Source organism: Saccopteryx leptura, chromosome 7, assembly GCF_036850995.1.
Source record: "Saccopteryx leptura isolate mSacLep1 chromosome 7, mSacLep1_pri_phased_curated, whole genome shotgun sequence".
NCBI classification, from domain to species: domain Eukaryota; kingdom Metazoa; phylum Chordata; class Mammalia; order Chiroptera; family Emballonuridae; genus Saccopteryx; species Saccopteryx leptura.
The window spans coordinates 7,102,003-7,122,916 of NC_089509.1; the positions used below are offsets into that span (position 1 = coordinate 7,102,003).

Sequence of the window (20,914 nt, forward strand, 5' to 3'; positions counted from 1 at the left end):
ACTGGTCATGGAGACAGTGGCTTTGTGCTGCACGCAGGAAGCTGGTGGCTGGACACTGAACCATGGAACCCCGCCACTGCTACAACCACATCTCGACGCTAGGAAGCAGGGGGCTGGGCCCTGGTCTTTCTTGTTGCCACGAGAGAGCAGCCCCAAAGCTTTAAGAAGATATCTCCCACCTCCCTTCTGTCTTCTAACCTCATGCAAGTGCTTCAAACTGGCTGAACACTTAAAATCTAAGAATCAGCCCTGGCCAGTTGGCTCAGTGGTAGAGCGTCGGCCTGGTGTGCGGAAGTCCCGGGTTCGATTCCCGGCCAGGGCACACAGGAGAAGCGCCCATCTGCTTCTCCACCCCTCCCTCTCTCCTTCCTCTCTGTCTCTCTCTTCCCCTCCTGCAGCCAAGGCTCCATTGGAGCAAAGATGGCCCGGGCGCTGGGGATGGCTCCTTGGCCTCTGCCCCAGGCGCTAGAGTGGCTCTGGTTGCGACAGAGCGACGCCCCGGAGGGGCAGAGCATCACCCCCTGGTGGGCAGAGCATCGCCCCTGGTGGGCGTGCCAGGTGGATCCCGGTCGGGCGCATGCGGGAGTCTGTCTGACTGTCTCCCCGTTTTCAGCTTCGGAAAAATACAAAAAAAAAAAAAATCTAAGACTCTAACTACAAGGGGCTCTGGGAAACAGAGGTTAAATTTTCAAATCTCCACAGCAGAGGAATACAGATGTGTGGCCATGGCCACATGCTACACACTTGAGTTCTTTTGTCACAGCCTGAAATACCCATTCTCTAGACAGAGTGGCGACAGCCATGCAAATGCTCGGAGAAAGGAGGATGCAGTGTGAAGATGTGCTCACACCCTGTCATGAAGGTAATAGGTGCTCACTCCTCTGAGCCAGGCAGGGCCAGGAGAAGAATGCCTTAGGGCAGGGTTGCCCAATAAATTATCTGCCAGGATGAACATTTTCATATCAGCACTGTCCAGTACCGTAGTCATTAGCCCTGTGCAGCTAGCTGGTGAGCACTTGAAACATGTCTAGTGTGATCGGGTTACTGAGTTTTTACTTTCGTTAATTTAGAATTAAATGTGCATCACCACATAAAGTAGTGGCTACCATGTTGGACAATGCACTGTTAAAGGTGCCTAGAAAGGTCAGGCTCGGGACCCTGACTGCACCACTCTGCAAAAAGTTGGATTGGTGGGGTTTGGGCTCCTAGAGAGAAAACAGCGAGGGTGGGGCACACCTGAGGCAGGGGTGGCAGGAAGGCCTCTCCTTCTCTAGAGGCGGGTGTGTTGGAACTAAAAGAGGCAGCAGAGACAAGAGTTTGCCCCAGGAGAGGAAGCAGAAGCTAAGAAGGCTGCCATCCAGGTTTGAAAATGGGTAGGTGGGTGTCAGTCTGAAGAAGACCCCAAACACCAGCAGGCTGGAGTGCTGGTGGAAGAAGTCAGGAAAGGGCGTGGAGTGGCCAAAGGGAGCTGGTGGTGGCACAGCCCCAGCTGGGCTTGTATGGAGCCAGTGACCGGAGCAGAGAAAGGATTCCCTGTAGGCAACTCTGGTGACCCTACTACCTGGCCTGCATATGTGACAGGAACATTTTAACTGGTAGCCAAGACTATCGGTTTCCTACAGCTGTTGTAATAAATTACCACAAATGAGACAATGTAAACAACACAATTTGTTACCTGGCAGTTCTGTAGGTCAGATGTCCAACTTAGACCTTGCAGGGCTCATTAGGTCAAGGTATCCGCAGGACTGGTTCCTTCTGGAGGCTCCAGGGGAGAGCCTACTTCCTTTCCTTTCCCATTTCCTAGCACCTCCTGGGCTGCCTGTGTTCCCTAGTTTGCGATCTCCTCCTCCACCTTCAAGTTCATCACTGTGATCTCTGCTCCTGCCATCACGACTCCTCTCTGCTTTGACCCTCCTGCCTCCCTCTTACCAGAACCCTGGTAACTGCATTTGGGCCCACCCAGAAAGCCAGGATAATCTCTCTGTCTCAAAATCCTCAACTTCACCATACCTGCGAAGGCCCTTGTACCCAAGTCAGCGTATTATCAGGCTGTGGAATTAGGACGTGGACATTGTTGGGGGTTGCTCTTCAGTCGACGACATTCTCTCTGCCTGGTCCATCTCATTTCCTCTTCTCATGCCACGGTCATCCCAGGCCATCCTCTCTCTTTATCCCAGTCAGGTTGCATTTGTTGCCTCAGAGAAGGACAGCAGAATAGTAGAAAAATATCAGTCTTTTTTTTTTTTTTTTTTTTGCTTTTTAAGTTTCAGAAGTCTAGCCTTCTGAGGATGAACAGGCCAGGGAGGAAACGCTGACCAGTAAGACTGTACGTAGATTGCCTTGGAAGGTCAAGAGCAGAGGAGATGTGTTTCTGTAGTGGTCAAGTGGGCAGACTTTGCTGCAGTTACAGACAACCCAAAGCTCATGGGTTTAACAAGTAAGGTTAATTCTTGCTGTCACCTCAGACTGGGAACAACCATACATATCTGCTCATTGTGAGGACCTGGGCTGACGGAGCAGCCACCATCCAAAGCATCACTTTCATCTCCACAGCAGAGGAAAAGAGAAGTGTGACAAATTGCAGACTGGCTTTTAAAGCTTCTGCCAGAGATGTTACTTGTCACATCTCACTTTTCATTGAGCAAAGCAAGTCACAAGCCATATCTAACTTCCAGGGGACAGAAAAGTACAACCCTGCTTTGTGCCTGGAGCAAGCACTGGAAACATTGGGCCAGCAGAGCACATGACCACTGGGGCTTCCTCCCCAGGCAGAGCTCTGAGTGGGTGGCGAGAGCCCCAGGGAGTGGCTACCCAGGAGGTCTGCCCCGGCAGCAGGGCCTGGCACGAACCCACAGAAGTGCCCTGAGACCCGGGGAAAAGGAAGCAGAGTTGTTCCTGGTGTTGGAGAGGGACAGGCAGTAGCTGTGGAGAGGGGGTTGAAGAGGTTGGGCACAGGCCAGTCTGAACAGCCAACGGCAGACAGAGCGAGGAATCTCTCCCAGGCCAGAGAGGGCTGGTGGCGACTCTGTGCTCCCAAGAGGCAGGGCATTCTGAGTGGATCGAACTCAAGTTTACATCAACAGTGGTGTAGGGGCCTTAAGTAGAAATTAAGTTTAATAATACTGAGTGAAATAAGTAAATCAGAAAAAAGCTAAAAAGTGTATGATTTCACACATAGGTGGAATACAGTACTGAGACTCATGGACATAGATAAGAGTGCAGTGGTTACTGGGGGGGAGGGTGTAAAGAGGGACAAATAAAAGGTGATGAAAAATGATTTGACTGTAGGTAATGGGTATACAACATAATTGATTATTCAAATGATGTGGACATATTTACCTGAAATCTATGTGCACTTGTTGATCAATGTCACCCTGTTAAATTTAATTTTCTAAATAACAAAAAAAAGAAATTAAGTTTAAACATAATAGTTATATACACTTATATATGTGTCTATATATACTACTCAGAAAAATTAGTGGATATTTTATTGCTTTATATTCATTTTGACATATCCTCTAATTTTTGTGAGCAGTATAAATTAGATATAAGAGTTTCATTTACAGTATACCTAAATGTAAACCAGAGGCTGACATCGTGGGATATTCAGATAACGTGATTGACTTAGGTTACATGTTGGTAATTCTTACAGTAAGGATTCACTTAGTTCTTTCTGGCATTTAAAAAAAAAAACTACCCTTAATCAGAGGCAGATTAAGGTCAGTTGAGGCCCCAGGTACAGAAGAAAATACTGAGCTCCTTAAAAAAAGAGACACGGAAAATAAAAGTACCTGTTAACCATATTTTTATTATTTATTTATTTATTTATTTATTTATTTATTTATTTATTTTTACAGGGACAGAGAGAGAGTCAGAGAGAGGGATAGATAGGGACAGACAGACAGGAATGGAGAGAGAAGTATCAATCATCAATTTCTTGTTGCGACACCTTAGTTGTTCATTGATTGCTTTCTCATATGTGCCTTGACCGCGGGCCTTTAGCAGACCGAGTGACCCCTTGCTCAAGCCAGTGACCTTGGGTCCAAGCTGGTGAGCTTTTTTTTTTGCTCAAGCCAGATGAGCTCACGCTCAAGCTGGCGAACTCGGGGTCTCAAACCTGGGTTCTCCACAACCCAGTCTGACGCTCTATCCACTGCGCCAACCGCCTGGTCAGGCAACCATATTTTTAAATAAATAAAAGATATTGTGTACTATTAAATTAGCACATACGAAACCAAACTTGATATCCTTAAAAAAAGTATAAAGTTGGGATTTTGCGGGGCCTTCAGAAGTTGGGGCCCAGGGCATGTGTCCGGTGCGCCTGCCATTAAATCCTCCTCTGCCCTTAGTGACCAAAAATTTTATCCATGCTTTGAATCATCTAAAATTCTAACACGTGTACTTGACAAAAGACAAACACCTCTGAGTTTACTAACCACCGACATTGAGTGGAAAAAGCTGTCCCTTCCAGCCTCACCCTCGCTGCTTTGGAGAATCTTGACCAGAGAAGTAAGAGAGATAAGGGTTAGGTAAGGGGTTGTTGAGCTTCCAGAATGTGCCCGAGACTGTGCTGGGTATTGCAAGGCCTTAACCCATGAAGCCTTGAGGAACGTGGCGCCCAGGAGGCTCAGGAACTTGCTTGCCCATAGTCACCCACTGCCAGGCCACAGCCAGGACACCACGCAGCAGGGCTGGCTCCTCCATTGCCCCTACCTGTCCCCCGCTCTGACCCCATTCCAGCTGCTACTTAGAACTCAGCTGGCCAAGGGCCTCAGCCACTCGGCTCCCCAGTGCTGGAGTCAGGGCAGAAGCCCCTTACGGGACTGTCAGGGAGGGGACTCTGGGCACAGAGTTCGAGGGTAAGGCTCCAAGTAGCCCCTACCTCCTGCTCGCTCAGTTGTTTTTTCCGGTGGTGACTTGCGGTACTTCCCACCAGGGACACTGAGAATGGATGTCCACAGTCAGAAACAGAACTTTCCAGTAGAGAAACCTGGACCCTAATTTAACAATCTGCAGAGTGGTCCATGGGTCCAGCACATGTGGTTCTCAGGCCATCCATGCCAAGGAGGCTGGAGTGCCCCAAAGTAAAAATGGAAAGGCAGGAGGAAGCCCTGTTTTGCACCTAGAACCAGCTCCAAATTTGCTCCCAGCCATCCTGTCAGGGCATGGCTCAGCATGCTGAGGCACCACCTCTCCTGTCTACTCCAGGCTTGTTAGAGATGGGGGGGGGCAGCCCTGTCCAGTGTCAGAGAGTCAGATACACAGCCTGAGGGCTCCTGGTGGCCCAGAGCCTGGGACATCCTGCGACCTCGAGAATGAATCTCAGATTCCGCACCTGGGTGTCCAGAGAGTCAGCCATAGATCACAAAATCGACTTTCTGTTGGCTGGGAAGATGGATCTCAAAGCCATCCTGACATTCTGGGAGGCTGTGGTCTTTCAAAATCCTCATGGCAGTGCTGTTGGGTGAGTTGAGCAGTTACTTATTTATTTTCAGTCCTCACTGTCCAAAGGTCAAGTCCAGGCACAGGGACTTAGTGTTTGTATAACAGAGACAGTTCTCCGTGGAACTGCACCCCGGCCGGGACTGCTGACTACCTCTGGCCTCAGTGCTCCTCTAAAAACTTTACAGAATATTTATCGGGCAGAAGTATTTTGCAGACAGCAGTAAGGCAGTAAAAGAGGCCCCACACCTCTGAGTGGTCTGCCTCGCCCATGGTGTGTGACTGCCCTATACAGGGAGCACAGGATCAGGGCTCGTGGCCCTGTCCCTCCTTGTGTGTGGGTTCCTACTAACCAGTGCAGCGGGAGAAGACTTTGGTAGGCTGGGGCTGCAACTCAGGCATCTACTGGGGGCTGTCCCTAAAAGCAGAGAAGAGGCTTACCTGGCAGGAGTGGGCCAGGCGGGTGACAGTCTTTCTTTCCAACAAGGGAGGAGAATAAAGAAGCATTCTTCCTTTCACCCTGGGAAACTCTAGCTCCAGTGCCACCAACCCTTCCCAAACAATCCAACAACACATTGACAATGTTTTTATAGGCATTATTGTTTTCCAGATTCTGTGGGACCTTTCACACTCACTGGGGTCAATGCTCACGTGCTCAAATGGCCCTTCCACAACCACCTGTGTGGCCTGGGTGTTGTGCAGGCTTGGGGTGAGTCCTCTTTTTCTTGTCTTTTGAATAGGATCTCTAGCCTCCTGCAGAGGGTGAGGGTCAGGCAATGGCTGGGTGGTCATCCTCCCTGAGAAGGGTCAGGTGCTGTCCTGCTCTGGCCAGGTCAGGGGTAGCCCCTCCTCTGACTGTTCTAGGTGCTGCCTGTGCACTTCCCTAAAGCCAGTGCTCAGTGATGTGTCTGAATGATAGAGCCAAAGCTGTTCCAAGTCTTTGGGCTGTACCAGTGTAAACGCCGCTCTCCTTGAGCTCCTGGGCTGGGGTTGCGCTGTCCCTCAGAAGCCTCCCTTTCCCAGCTTTCCCCCCTTCTCTCTTTATGACCTCATGCCCTCCTTCCATTCTCTCTGTGTCTTCTCCCTTGCGGGCCACCTCCCCTTCTTCCGTAGGCTCCCGCTGGCTGGGAGAACCATCGTGTCTGCTCCGCGGGAGTCAGCGCGTGCCTTGCAGCTGGGTGGCCGTGCACGCCCACTGCTGCTCGCTCCCTGGCGTGGAGGCCAAGGTGTGCACACTTTCTCTCTGTCTCTCCCCAGTTACAAGCATCATGTGAGTTCCTCAACACAAGAATGTTCTTTTGCATAATCACAGCACCATTATTAAAATTAGGAACTAACATGGATAGAATGTTATTGTCTAGTCTATAGAGCTTATTTGGATTCCACCATTGTCCCAGTAATGTCCCTTAAAGAAAATGAAATCCAGGATTGTATGTCTCATCCCTTTAGTCTACTTTAACCCGGCCAGCTATGCAGTCTGCCTTCGCGCTTTGTGACACTGTCCTCCCTGAAGAGCACGAGTCGGTTGTTTTGCAGAATGCTCCTTGCCCTGGCCTCGTTCCGTGCTCCTCACGGCTCGGCCCAGGCTCTGCACTTTCCCAGGGTGTCGCGGGAGGGGCATCGTGTCCTCCTCGTGCTTCACCTCAGGAGGCATGTGAAGCCAATTTGTCCGATTGATGGTGATGTTCATTTTGATAACTTGATTAAGATGGTATTCTCTAGATTTGTCCATTATAAAATTACTATTTTTCCTGTTTGGAATGAATAAGTGTGTGTGCTAAAAAAAAATTAATAAAGAAAACAAACAAACAAACAGAATAAAAGGAAACACAATATGATACATATTCTTAAAACGATTTCAAATAATAACACAAAGGTGCCTTCTCCAAGTCTATGTTTCAAAGGTAACTAACCACAGTGATTGGTTAAGAGTTACATCTCTAAGGAGATATACATTTGTGTCTGTATTCCCCCCAGAAATTTTTACAAATATGTATACATGTTTTTAAGTAAATAAAAGTTATGTTTTACACCAGTTGTTTTTAAAACATAACCATTTTGCCTAACAGTATAAAATCACAGTATTATTTACTGTCCATCATTGTTTTAATTTGTTTTTAATTGTGACTAGTGAGGGCAAAACTATGACTGTTAGTATTTCTCCTGTGAATGCCCTGTTCTTATCTCTGGTTCCTTTTATAATTGTCCAGTTTGTCTTCTCCTCACCAAGTTGTGGGTGCTCTCGGTATCATGCCAATGACCGAACAGTAAAGGACAAGTGTCGGAGGAGTGCCGGGGGCCTTGGAGGGACCGAGGGGGTGGGCATGCCAGGGCTGGGGGAGGTGGCAGGAGCACAGGTCTGGTGTGCAGGCAAGAAGTTAGACCTTGTTCTACAGGAAGTGGGTTTCCATGCATGGGAACTGTGGACATGACTTCTAGAAAGATCTGTGTGCATCCTGAGGAGGAAGGGGGCACACAGGGGGCCTGGCAGGTGATGCTGTTGGCCAAGTGCTTGGAGGCCAGCAGAAGCTTCTCAAAGCCTCTTTCATTTGAGGAAAGTTTGAGAAGGTGGAAAGCAAAGTTCTGGAGAACTCCAGATAACTGGCCATTGGAGCCGGAGCTGGACTCCCGCCCTAATGGGCACCTTTCATTATCATTATCCCCATTAGTGCTTTATTGTATTAGTAATAGCTAATTTACATTTTACTGAAGCATTGAAAACAGATTGCAGATGTTTGGAAACAGATGTTATCCTAATGTTAAGGCAAGACCATGAATATTTATAATGATTATTGCTGGATCAAATTACCTCAATTAAACAGGGATGCTTGTTCTCACAACTTCAGCCAGGAACCTGGCGAGGGCAGACTGAAAAGTATTGATGAACTTTTGGACACACTTCAGTTTTCCTTAGTGTGGGATGCATTTTCTGTTGCCTTCCCATGGACTTGGGAACAGAGGTTGGTTGTTATAGAACCAATTTAGGGATTTTCCTTCTGCCCTTATTAATTGGCCAAGTCAGGATTTTCCATCTGAGTTTTTCCACCCTCTCCCTGGGAAAGATCGGCCATGCTCTCTTAGCTAAGCAGCTGGGGTGCCTTCCCAGACTGGAGGGAGAGAGAGGCCAGGCTTCCGAGCCGGCTCCCTACTCACCTGCCCAGGGCCTCAGAGCCACCGGAATCCAGGGTAAGCCTCAGGAGCCAGCAGAATTTGCAGTTGTCTACACAGGAGGTTTTGAGAGTTCCAGGCTGAGTTGCTTCCCAGGCAAGATTTACTCTATTTCTGCTGGTCACACTGGCAGAGGCATCAGAAACAGAGCATGTCAGTTACCAGAGGGGACCAAGGATGGGGAAGGGTGAAATGGGTAAAGGAGGTCAAACATACGGGAACAAATGGAAATTAGACTTTTGGTGGTGAGCACAGTATAGAACAGATAGGTGCTGAATTATAATGCTGTCCACTTGAAATCTATATAATGCTATTAACCCATGTTACTAAATAAAAAAAAAAGAAATAGAAATTTTCCTGTGGGGACTTCAAGAGACCTCTGCTTGAGTTCAGGGCATTGGGGGGGAGTGGGAGGGGTCTGCGGAGTCACAGGTGGGCAGTGCTTGCCCAGCACCCCTGTCCCCTCACTCTGTGTGCCTACCCTGCCCGCCCCACCAGGGGCTTCTGCATTTACACCCAGCCTCTGCAACTCTTCCCAGGAGGACTTCCTGTGCTCTGACGCCAGAGTCTCTCGGACCCAGGACAGGAGACCAAAGCCCCTGGGAGGTAAACTTGTCCTCCCCTCTCACCCTAACCAACAGCTGAAATGGGAGCCTGACTCTGGCCTCAGGTGGGGCACGTCGGCTGACACATCTGCACCCCACAGGGCCAGGCGGGTCTCCACCTTGGCATGGCCTCCTCCTCTTCCTTCCTGCTTTGTCCAGTGACAGGAATGCAGAAATGGTGAAAGGACATGTCCTGTGTGTGGAAAGCTTATGGACACATGGTGGAGACAAATGGGGGAGCAGACGATCTAGGGAGCCAAGAGGCAGGCACGAGGGGCATGTCCAGCTGCAGGGGAGATTAGTTGAACAGTGGTCAGTTGCCCACTGCATAACCTGTCATGCTTGGGCACCCACTGTAGGCCACACACCAGGCCAGCACCTGTTCATCTCATTTAATCCACACAGTAGCCCCGCGAGGTAGATGTCATCAGCCTCGTCACTCTTCTAAAAGCACTGAATCTCAGAGACATTGAGCAATTCACCAGGAGCATGTATGTATAATTATATTTAACATGCTTGTATCAAGAAGGGCCTCCTGGGGCAGCAGGATCTGCACTGGACACAGGACAATTATGGTGCATCAACAGATACTGTCTTGGGCCTCATGACTACACTTGCTGGGGAAGACAGCTATTAATAGATATAGTACATATGGAAATATGTGATAAATATGTAGTTCAGCTGTGGTGAATGGAAATGTATAGGATGTTGGGAGAAGCCACGGTGGGCACACCTGGGGAGGTGGGGCTGGGGCTGAGAGCAAAGGCTGAGCATGTGTGCCGAGGTGAGAAGGTGAGTCAGGGAGCCGAGGGCAGCATGGCAGCACATGCAAAGGCCCTGGTAGAAGAGCGCCAGGTGCTCGCAGCTCTAAGCAGGATGACGCGACTGCAGGGGGAGTGCGGGGGTGGTGTAAAGCCAGAGAGGCTGACGGGGGCCATGCAGGACCTTGTTATGATGCCATGAGCTTGGCCTTGTAAACCAAAACTAATTTTAGACTGTAGTCAAGAATAAAGGCATTTATCTGAGCAATGAAAAGCTGCAGCCTGAAAGACAGAGTCCGATAGCAACTTAAACCGTGTTCCACAGAAACAGTGGGGGCCACATTTTGCAGCAAAAGGTTCTCAATTAGACCTATTTTGTGGAAATGAGGTACTAAATAGTGCTGTTCTGATTGATGGACCAGGTCTCAGTCCACTGGCAGAAAGACAAAACCTGGGTTTCCCTGAGGTTTACCAGAGGCGTAGACAAGTGTGTATATGGGGGGGGGGGGGTTCCGCTGAGGTTCTTCCTGGTAGACAGAGTGGGTGAGGAGCACCCTTAATCCAGACCAGGGCATGGACTGCAAGTCTTTCCGTCTGGGTCCCAGGGTTCTCACCTGGACAGTGAAGTGTGGGAATCCATTATCCTGAAGGACAAGGGAAAAGATTCTTAGAACATTCAGATTAGAACTCCCCAGCGATGAGAATCGTGGCAGCATGGGAATGTTTTGCGCCACACTTGATATTAGAAGAAAATGGAGCAATGGCTTCAACCTCCTGAAGGAAATTTATGTTCCACCTAGAATTCCATAACTTTCCAAATGATCCTTTAAATGTGAAGGTAGAATAGAATTATTATCAAGCCTGAAACCTCAGAAAATTCTGTTCCCACCCACCTTTCCAAAGGAAACTACCAGAGAAGGTGCTTTAGCAAAAAGAAAGACCAGATTTTGCATGAGGAGGCTGTGGACTCTACAAAACAAGGGGCGGAGATGGAGTGTCCCGGATGCAGCTGAGCGGACACCTGGAGGAGCCCAGTCCAGGTAGAAAGGCATTGTGGACACCTGGAGGAGCCCAGTCCAGGTAGAAAGGCACTGTGGACACCTGGAGGAGCCCAGTCCAGGTAGAAAGGTACTGCTAGAACTGTGGACTCTACAAAACAAGGGGCGGAGATGGAGTGTCCCAGGTGCAGCTGAGCGGACACCTGGAGGAGCCCAGTCCAGGTAGAAAGGCACTGTGGACACCTGGAGGACCCCAGTCCAGGTAGAAAGGTACTGCTAGAACTGTGGACTCTACAAAACAAGGGGCGGAGATGGAGTGTCCCAGGTGCAGCTGAGCGGACACCTGGAGGAGCCCAGTCCAGGTAGAAAGGCACTGCTAGAACTGCACTTGATGTTTGAAAAAAGAAATAAACAAGTGGCAGGGCTGTGCAACATTTGAAAAAAGAAAACAGTAAAAGCCCATAGAAGTTAGTGAAAAAATATGTCAATTATTAAATAACAGAAGATGTTCAGTCCTGGCTGGTGGCTCAGTGGATAGAGCATTTGCCTGGTGTATGGACATCCCAGGTTTGATTCCCAGTCAGGGCAGTCAGGAGAAATGACCATATTCTTCCTCCCTTCCTTCTCCTCTCCTTCTTCACCTCCTGCAGCTAGTGACTCGACTGGTTTGAGAGTGATCCTGGTTGCTGAGGATAGCTTGGTTGGTTTGAGCACCTTGGCCTCAGGTGCTAAAAATAGCTTGTTACTCTAGCATCAGCCCCAGATGGGGTTGCCAGGTGGATCCTGGTTGGGGCACATGCAGAAGTCTGCCTCACTATCTCCCCTCCTCTCACCTAAAAAATAATAAAGTAAAATAAAACAAAATAAAATAAAATATGTTCAAGAAAAGAAACAAGATCACTGCTCAGCAGCAAACAATATTTATAGTATAACAATGCAAATAAATACTGTTAACTAGAAATAATGGTCTGCTTATATTAAGAAGATGGGGTGAGAAAGTACAGGGAGGGAGCTAAAAACTCAGCTATTCACACAGGAAACCACCAAGTAATGCTAAAATGCTAAAAATCAGGACACTAGGTAGAAGTATATAACTGACAATGAGGTCAACACCAGAAAGAAACAGCGAAGGGAGTCAAGCATCAAAAGCAGCAGCCTTGTTGGAGAAGGGGTGAGATTTAAGGAACTGCTATATATGTCTTTTCATAAGAGTTGATTCAAAAACTGTGTGCATATAATTTTTTTAAAAGATAAAAATAATTTTAAAGACAATCAAATTCATTTAAAAACTAGGTAAAGTTGAAACAATTTGAACATCATATTGACACCACCAGATCGTGCCAACTTCCTCACCCCCCACCCTAATGTCCCTCTGCCAACCTCCCCTTCTGGTGCCTGGGACAGTGAGTAGACAGTGCCTGGAACTCTTTGGGGGAGGAGAGGGCCAGCTCTTAGCCAAGGAAAACTTTCTGAGGTTTTGATTGTTTTGAGCAAACAGTCGACCTGAATGAGAAACTTTCAGGAGATAACAAAGGCTTTGGTGGATGATCCCTTTCAAACACTTAAAATAACGGCCCTGGTTAAACAGAGCCGCTTGGCCTCGGATGTGTGAGAAGAGCTGATAGCAGATGGCTGTGTAAACAGCAGCCGACTTGCAGAGTGGCTCAGGGTGGCTGCCCCCTTGCTCTAAAAAGCAGGCGGCTCTGTTGACAGATTACCGCAGCTGTGCGGGCTGGCTGAGTGCAGGAATTTCACACTGGGCGCGGGAACTAAACTGCCAGGCAAACATTGTGCCTTGTCCTGAGCTGTTTGTGTTAACATTGCAAATCCTCAGCTAGCTGCTGTAGTTACACAGCCCGTCACAGCTGCATGTTGACAGCTATGCAAACAGTTCCCTGGGAGAGGGTGTTGTCCTGGTTCTGCACTGACCTAGGGAACCCCTCTCTACTGGGGAAGGGAGTGCTCAGAAATGGGAAGGAACACAAGCACACTGAAGATGGCACTGGTGACCCTGCAAACCCAGCCATTTGATGGGTCGCTGTTTGCAGGGACCCTCAATCCGCATTACCCGTGGATTCTGTATTTGTGAATTCAACTACTTGCTAAAATGTATTAAGAACCTCCAAATAATATTCACAGCTCCTTTTGTGGCCATTTGCAGATGTCCAGAGCAGTAAAACTTTGAGTCACCTCTTTGCATGTGCCCCTCTAATATGAACAGGCCAGGCTCTGCCTTCCTGTTCTCGCTGTCATATATAAACAAGTGTCTTCTTGTGGTCTATTGAGTGCCGTGTTAATCACATTGTGTGCTTTTTTTTTTTTTTTTCTGTATTTTTCTGAAGCTGGAAACGGGGAGAGACAGACAGACTCCCGCATGCGCCCGACCGGGATCCACCCAGCACGCCCACCAGGGGCGACGCTCTGCCCACCAGGGGGCGATGCTCTGCCCCTCCGGGGCGTCGCTCTGCCACGACCAGAGCCACTCTAGTGCCTGGGGCAGAGGCCAAGGAGCCATCCCCAGCGCCCGGGCCATCTTTGCTCCAATGGAGCCTCAGCTGCGGGAGGGGAAGAGAGAGACAGAGAGGAAGGAAGGGGTGGGGGTGGAGAAGCAAATGGGCGCTTCTCCCATATGCCCTGGCCGGGAATCGAACCCGGGTCCCCCGCACGCCAGGACGACACTCTACCGCTGAGCCAACCGGCCAGGGCCACATTGTGTGCTTTTTGTTGGTGGTTTTGCTGTTTAGTATGGCTCCCCAGTCCAATGCTGATGTGCTGTCTAGTGTTCTTAAGTGCAAGAAGGCTGCGATGTGCCTAAAAGGGAAAATACATGTGTGAAATAAGCTTTGTGGAGAATGAGTTATTGGGCTGTTGGCTGTGAGTTGAATGTTAATTAATTGATAGTATTTATTAAATAAGGTGTCTTTAAACAGAAACACTCATAGAACAATGTTATGTATTGATTGGTTGACCAAAGTATTGTCGTTAGAAGCTCACAGGAACTTAAGCCTGTATTATGCCCCCCAGGTTCAGTAGTCAACCATTCAGTGATCACTGTGACATTATAGACTATGATCACCGTAAATGAGACACACTCTAGTTAGTTATATTTAGTAATAGCTGTGGTTGCCTCCCCAGCACCTACATCTCCTGTCTGCACGTTCACCCTGACATGGAGCAACCAACCCTAAAGTTTGAGTGGACTCATTTCCCTCCCAAGCCCAGGTTTGGATCCTGATCAGTCGAAGCAAATCCTTGTTGTGCTTCCACTTAATACAGTGGTTTGGTTCAGGAACAAGATCATGAGCTAAGTTGTTCCAACTGGAGTCAAGTTTGTCTTGTTAGGTTCCTTAGAAGTAGGGATGCCAAATACAGGGCACTCAAACACAAATTTCAGATAAATGAGCAATATCTTTTTAGTTTAATAACGTCCCAAATATTTTGAAGGAACTACTTACTTATACTACTAATTATTGGTTGTTTACGTAAAATCCAAATATAACTGGGCTTTTGTTATTTTTACTTATTAATTATCATCGATATTTATTTTGTTATTAGTAACTACATCTACATTTTTTTTTCTGAATCTGGCAACACCAACCAGACACAGACTCTGAAGTAAGAGTCCCTTCTGCACAAGAGTCTTGTTAAAGAAGGGCTTCCGGGGGGGGGGGGGACCCCTCGCTAGGGTGTGACTCAAGTGAGGCATTGCAGGAGGGCTCTGGGTCCAAAGGGGGGCTTGGGACAGTAGTTGCACTTCATCTGAGTGAGGAAGCGGGCTCTCCACAACTCACACTGAGCGCTTGTTCTCGAAGGACTGACCCGGGAATGTGAACTGTCAAGTACCTCCAGTTCTCTGTCTGAGCCTCTCAGTGGCTTGAGGGTGAGCCCCTAAAAAGTGTAAGGTGTGGAGGCAGGGAAAGAAAGGGACATCCAGAGTCAGTGAGAAGAATCGAGTGGTCTGGGTACAGCACCCACAGTAGCCTGTGAAATGCAGTTCTAGGGCCTAATTTGTGCTTACAGGTTCAAGTACACAAAAGCCAACCTCCATTTGGGCATTACTTGATTTAATTTCTGAAGCAGAGCCCCCCTTTTGTTTGATGGATCCTGGTTACTTACGTGTACACAGAGTCAAAGTCATTGATGTCTTAGCTATTGAGGGTGTAAGACTACCCAGAGCTTTTGTCCAAGTAGGGAAAGACACCTGCATGTCAGCCAGGACCTGGTTCCCCATTTTCTTTTATTTTTCTCTCCTTTCCTTTACCTTCCTTTCCTTCCTTCTTTCTTTTTCTTCCTCCCTCCCTCCCTCCCAACTTCCCTTCCTTCCAAAATTGAATTAGGCATTTTATTTTGTTTTACAGTGATTTTATTTATTTATTTATTTGAACTTATTGGGGTGACATTGGTTAATAAAATTATGTAGGTTTCAGGTGTACAGTTCTACAACACATCATCTGTACACTGTATTGTGTGTTCACCACTCCAAATCAAGTCTCCCTCCATCATCATTTATGCCCCCTTCACCCTCTTCTGTCTCCTTTTCCTCTTGTAACCACCATACTGTTTTCCGTATCTATGAGGTTGTTGTTGTTGTTGTTGTTTTTTTTCGTTTTTTTTTTTTCTGAAGCTGGAAATGGGGAGAGACAGACAGACTCCCGCATGCGCCCGACCGGGATCCACCCGGCACGCCCACCAGGGGGCGACGCTCTGCCCACCAAGGGGCGATGCTCTGCCCCTCCGGGGCGTCGCTCTGCTGCGACCAGAGCCACTCTAGCGCCTGGGGCAGAGGCCAAGGAGCCATCCCCAGCGCCCGGGCCATCTTTGCTCCAATGGAGCCTTGGCTGCGGGAGGGGAAGAGAGAGACAGAGAGGAAGGAGGGGGAGGGGTGGTGAAGCAAATGGGCGCTTCTCCTATGTGCCCTGGCCGGGAATTGAACCCGGGTCCCCCGCACGCCAGGCCGACGCTACCGCTGAGCCAACCGGCCAGGGCCTGTTGTTTTTTTCTTAATCCCTCACCTTTTTCACCCAGCTCCCAGACCCCGTCCCCTCTGACAGCTGTCAGTCTGTTCTCTATGAGTCTGTTTTTGTTTGTTCATTTATATTGTTCATTAGATTCCACATATGAGTGAGATCATGTGGTACTTGTCTTTCTCTGCCTGGCTTATTTCACTTAGCATAATGCTCTCCATGTTAATCCACGCTGTCACAAGGCTATGATTACCTTCATTTTTATGGCTGAGTAGTATTCCCTTGTGTAAATGTACCACAGCTTTTAAAATTAAAGCTGCCCATTTCTAAAAGGGCAGGCAACTAAAGAGGGAGATGAGCAGTGTCCTCCCAAACTCCTGTCCACCTGGAACTTCAGAATGTTGTTGGGAAATGTAGGGAAATAGGGTCTTTGTAGATGTAATAAGTTCAGATGAGGTTACATGCGATTAGTGTGGACCCTAAACCCAATATTCCTGATGTCCTTAAAGGAGAGAGCAGATATGCGAGAAATGCACAGTGGAGGGTGGAGGGGGAGATTGGATGGACACGGCAACAAGCCAAGGATTGACAAGTGCTACCGAGAGCCACCAGAAGCCAGAGGGACCAGGGAGGGTTTCACCCAGAACCTCAGAGGGAGGATGCTTTCGAACTCCTAGCCTCCAATATGTGAGAGAGTAAATCTTTATCATGTTAAGCCACCTGGTTGAGGTCATTTGTCACAGTAGTACGAAGGAACATATACAGCAACCAGGGACAAAGCTGCCACCAGGAATCGCTAAGCATCCTGATGGAAATAACCAGGGTCTCCATGCCGGGACCAGCCACATCTGAAGTCAGCCTATTGGGCTTTTTGGTTATAGAAGCCAATGAGTTTCACTGGTGGTTTGACCTGGGTGGGGTTGGAGCTCCTCTTACTCAGAGCTGGACGGACCCTCACTGGTACTGACTGTCCAAAGCACCGTCTTGGGGGAGGTGCTGGAGCAAAGGACTCAGGCAGGCGCCAGGCTCCCGCAGCACCAGCAACACTGACCCGGGCAGCAGCGCTGCTCCTGGCCTTCACCTGCCCCAGTCCTTTCGCTTCATAGGATCTGGGCTCACAAAACTGCCTGGTGCTCCCATCGTTGGGGACATCGGTGAGGCCTCGTTCTTATCACATTAAGTAGCTGATACCATGATAAAGTGAAGGGAGGTTTCGTCATGTAATCATTTAAAACCACAGCTCCTTCCCTGTAGAAGTGACCAAAGTAATGGGTCTGAGTAACCCTGAAAGGTTCTGGGTCTGCAAAGTCCCCCAACCTGAAACTTTCTTTCTTTTCCCGCAGTGCTCGCGGCCCCCCTCCCCCCGGGGGCTCTGCAGCTTGAGCAATGGCAGCCCCATTTAACAGAGGGGTGGCCAGGAGGCAGGCCAGGGTCAGAACCCATGGCCCCTGGGACCTCCGTGGGCCTCACAGCCGCTGTGGTCCTGCCCAGGCCTCCCTGTGTCTGACTCCTGCGGGCAGTACATCCTGGATTCCACGGCTTCGTTCCCGCCCACATCGACAGGCAGCGTCTACCCGGATCTGCACGCAGGGAGAGAGCAGCGAGTGCTGCATTCTAGACGTCATCTCTAAGCACAGATACAAAGCACGCTGGTAGGTGAGCAAACCAGCATGGCTCAGCCCTGACAGACCCACTCCACACGGCTGCTTCCCTGCAAGGCAGAGCAGGAGGCCCAAGTAAATCGCTGGCTGAAGACAGGTCTCTTGCCTGGCAGCGTGCACTAGGCAAGAAGTCCTCAGTGCCCCAGAACTTACGGAGGGAAACACACGATGGGGGCTCTTTCCCTCTTCCTTTCCAACCAACCCAACGTTCTGAAATATTCATAAGCTGCCAGGAACGGAAGGCTGCGGGGAGGAAAGGCAGGAGGGCTGGTCCGCAGGCACTGCAGAAATATACCCAGTCGGACAGTCGCCTGCCACTGGTTGGAGCTTTGTCAGAGCTGATGTGTACACACCCTTTCCTTTGAAGTCCATGGAGTGCCATTGACAGATTTTAAAATTTTGATTTGTCTTGAATTTTTTCCCTCAGAAAAGAGGTAGTTTAATGAGATCTTGGCATGTTTGGGAAGGGCAGGCAGGATGGGGTTTCCCTTTGACTGCCTCTGATTAACAACATCACCTTGGGCAGGTGAATTACTCTTGTTAGATGGGTTTCATTACCCAACATCAGGACGGTGAGTCCAGACATTGTGGCCTGCTGGGACGATCACAGGAGCTGGTGCAGGATGGACAGTCCCCAGCCATGCTCCCTCCTGCAGCGATCAGGGTCCGGCAGGGATGTCAACCTGTTCATACTTGTAACTGGGGGTCCCCAGGGTCTGGCCTTGGATTTTATCTGCTCTTTTCCGTTCTAGAACTGTGCAAAGCACCGCAGCTCAGTGTAAGCAGTTGTGCATCTCTAAGTTGGAGAGAACCTTAGATATCCATTGCCCAACCTCGAACTTGATACGCTGTCTTTCTTCTTTGCAGCCCCTAGCACGTGGTCATCCACTCTTGGGGGTGCTCACCCAGTCGTAGAGAGTGCAGTAGTCATTACTTTTATTCTCTCGGACTGAGCTGACAACAGCCTGAAACTGCTAACACCTCGATCCCCCAAAGTGGCAGCAACCAATCCCTTGGTCACACACCAACTCTTCCATACTGTGAGATAGTCATGTGCCCCTGAGGAGTGGCCTTTTGCTCAGTGTGGTTCCCAGTTCTGTCTGAGGACCTTCCTCTTCCTCCCAGCAGCCTGTGAAATGCAGTTCTAGGGCCTAATTTGTGCTTACAGGTTCAAGTACACAAAAGCCAACCTCCATTTGGGCATTACTTGATTTAATTTCTGAAGCAGAGCCCCCCTTTTGTTTGATGGATCCTGGTTACTTACGTGTACACAGAGTCAAAGTCATTGATGTCTTAGCTGTTGAGGGTGTAAGACTCTCTCAGTTCATAATACTCCCAGCCCTCTGGGATCAGGAAGAGGGGGGATCAGATGTTAGGCGAATGTCCTAAGGGTGGCTCTTTCCTCCTTTCAGTGGTGATCTGGTTTGTACCTGCATAACCAAGGTATGACAGGTTCTGGCCAGCCTACGCTCAGGCTACAGCCCACAAACACTCCTTTGCCACAGGCTGTGGACTCCAACCAGACACCCCACTATGATCCTTGGATAGGGCCGAGCCTGCACCCCATTGTCCTGACACCACTGTGTTGTTTCTGGACCCAAGACCCCTGGCAGTTCTCACAGGCTTGCTCCTTCAGCTACCCTTTGCTCCCATTCCAGGCCCGGGAGCACTTGTGGGCCCTCCCAAACCTCTCCACGGCCAGGGCATTCTCTGGGCTGTCTCAGACCTAAATGCCACCTAGCCACTCTTTTCCACCTTCTGCCATCCCATGAGGAGCTGGCTGCATCGAGAACTCATTTCACTTCCCCACTCCCAGCTCTGCCCAAATTCAGGGGATGCTATTCCGGTCCTCCTTCCCCAGACGTTGCTTTGTTGACAACTTTATCTGTATTTTAAAATTGCTAGTTAACTTAAAAATAAAAAGGACTTTCAAATTGTGAGGTAAATAAGCGTTTGTTTGAGATCTATAAGAATAGCCATTTCGGACTCACTAATTCAGGCAGAAGCCCAAATAGTGTTCTGATTAGAAGACAAAGACAAGCAGTACGTATGAGAGGAGGAAGGGGACAATTACATCAACAGAAGGAAGGCATTTCCATTGGTGCAAATCCATAACATAAAGATGCTAATTATAACCAATGCTTTTAACTTTCAGTCCAGTTGTCATCAGTCCAGTAGTCATAACATCTACTTTTTTATTATCCTTGAAAGGAGTTTTTCTTTTTTAAAAGCGTAGTCCAAAGGTTATTTTGCCCTGTTTTAATATTCTAAAGATTTGAATTACAAGATGTGCAAGACAGTTTCTCTGGGATGGCAGCTCCAGCTCCATTTATATTTTTGTTTACACGATATCAACCTTTTATTGTCATTTACAAAGTAGGCGCCAGGACTGGGCTGAGGCTCCCTCCTGATTATCCTTATCTTCAAGCAGCTCCTGCAAATGCTCAGTCCACATCACAGATGACCGCAGGGCAGCTCAGAGAGGCTCCGTAGTCCCCGCAGGCTGAGACGGGACGCCTGGGGCCGCAGCCCAGGAGCCATGTCCTGCACTAGATGAGTTCGTGAAGTCAGGGACCTCACCCTGAATCTGGGGTTTGGCATAGAGGAGAAGCCTGTCACAGTCTTCTGGCTTGTAAGGGGGCACTAAGCAAATGCAGGGGTGAGCTCAGTCCGCCAAGGACAGGAAGCCATGAGCAGCTGATGTGAGGGGAACCAGCACCCGAGTCAAGGGCGAATCCGACCCCCTCTCTCTGTCTGCCCCGCTTGCAAGGTGACTGTCTTCTGTTTGTGGACCACCTTCCCCACAGCGTGCGTGGTCGCCTCTGGCTGCCGACACAGGACGTATTGTTCAGACCCCGCAGTGTCATCCACACAGCCCAGCTGTTCAGGGTCTCCATGTCTGTCTGATTTGTTCATGCCTCCACTTTTGGTCAAGCCAGCTGTGGCCAGAGGACAGTGCCCTACCTAGCTAGAGGTGTAGGCAGGCAGGAAGTAGTGGGCATTTCTACCACTTTGCTATAGAAAGGGCAGTTGTATAAATCCTGCTTAAGTTCGCTCACCAGTAACTAGTGAATTGGGGACAAAAGCCAATGCTCACACCTTCCCTGCACTACCAGGCAGCCACCCTCTGTTGCTTCTGCTGTTTTCTGAGGAGACCAGCTGTGCTGGCAAATGGCCTGTCTCTGTCTCTGAGCCCTATTTGTGAACAAGTCCACTCCTACGCTATCCCTTTTGCAATGACACTTCCCTCCAAGCCCAAGGATAAAGCCTCTTCCTGGTTAAAAATTGTTCATATGCAAACCATCCTCTGTGAAA

The 20,914-nt window shown here is 49.0% G+C and overlaps 1 non-coding gene across 1 annotated transcript; it reads left to right on the top strand.

Moving 5' to 3' along the window:
* The first annotated feature begins 246 nt into the window (after positions 1-246).
* Positions 247-322, top strand: TRNAT-GGU (transfer RNA threonine (anticodon GGU)). The gene has a single exon. It is a non-coding gene; the product is annotated as a tRNA-Thr (tRNA).
* The last annotated feature ends 20,592 nt before the right edge of the window (positions 323-20,914 follow it).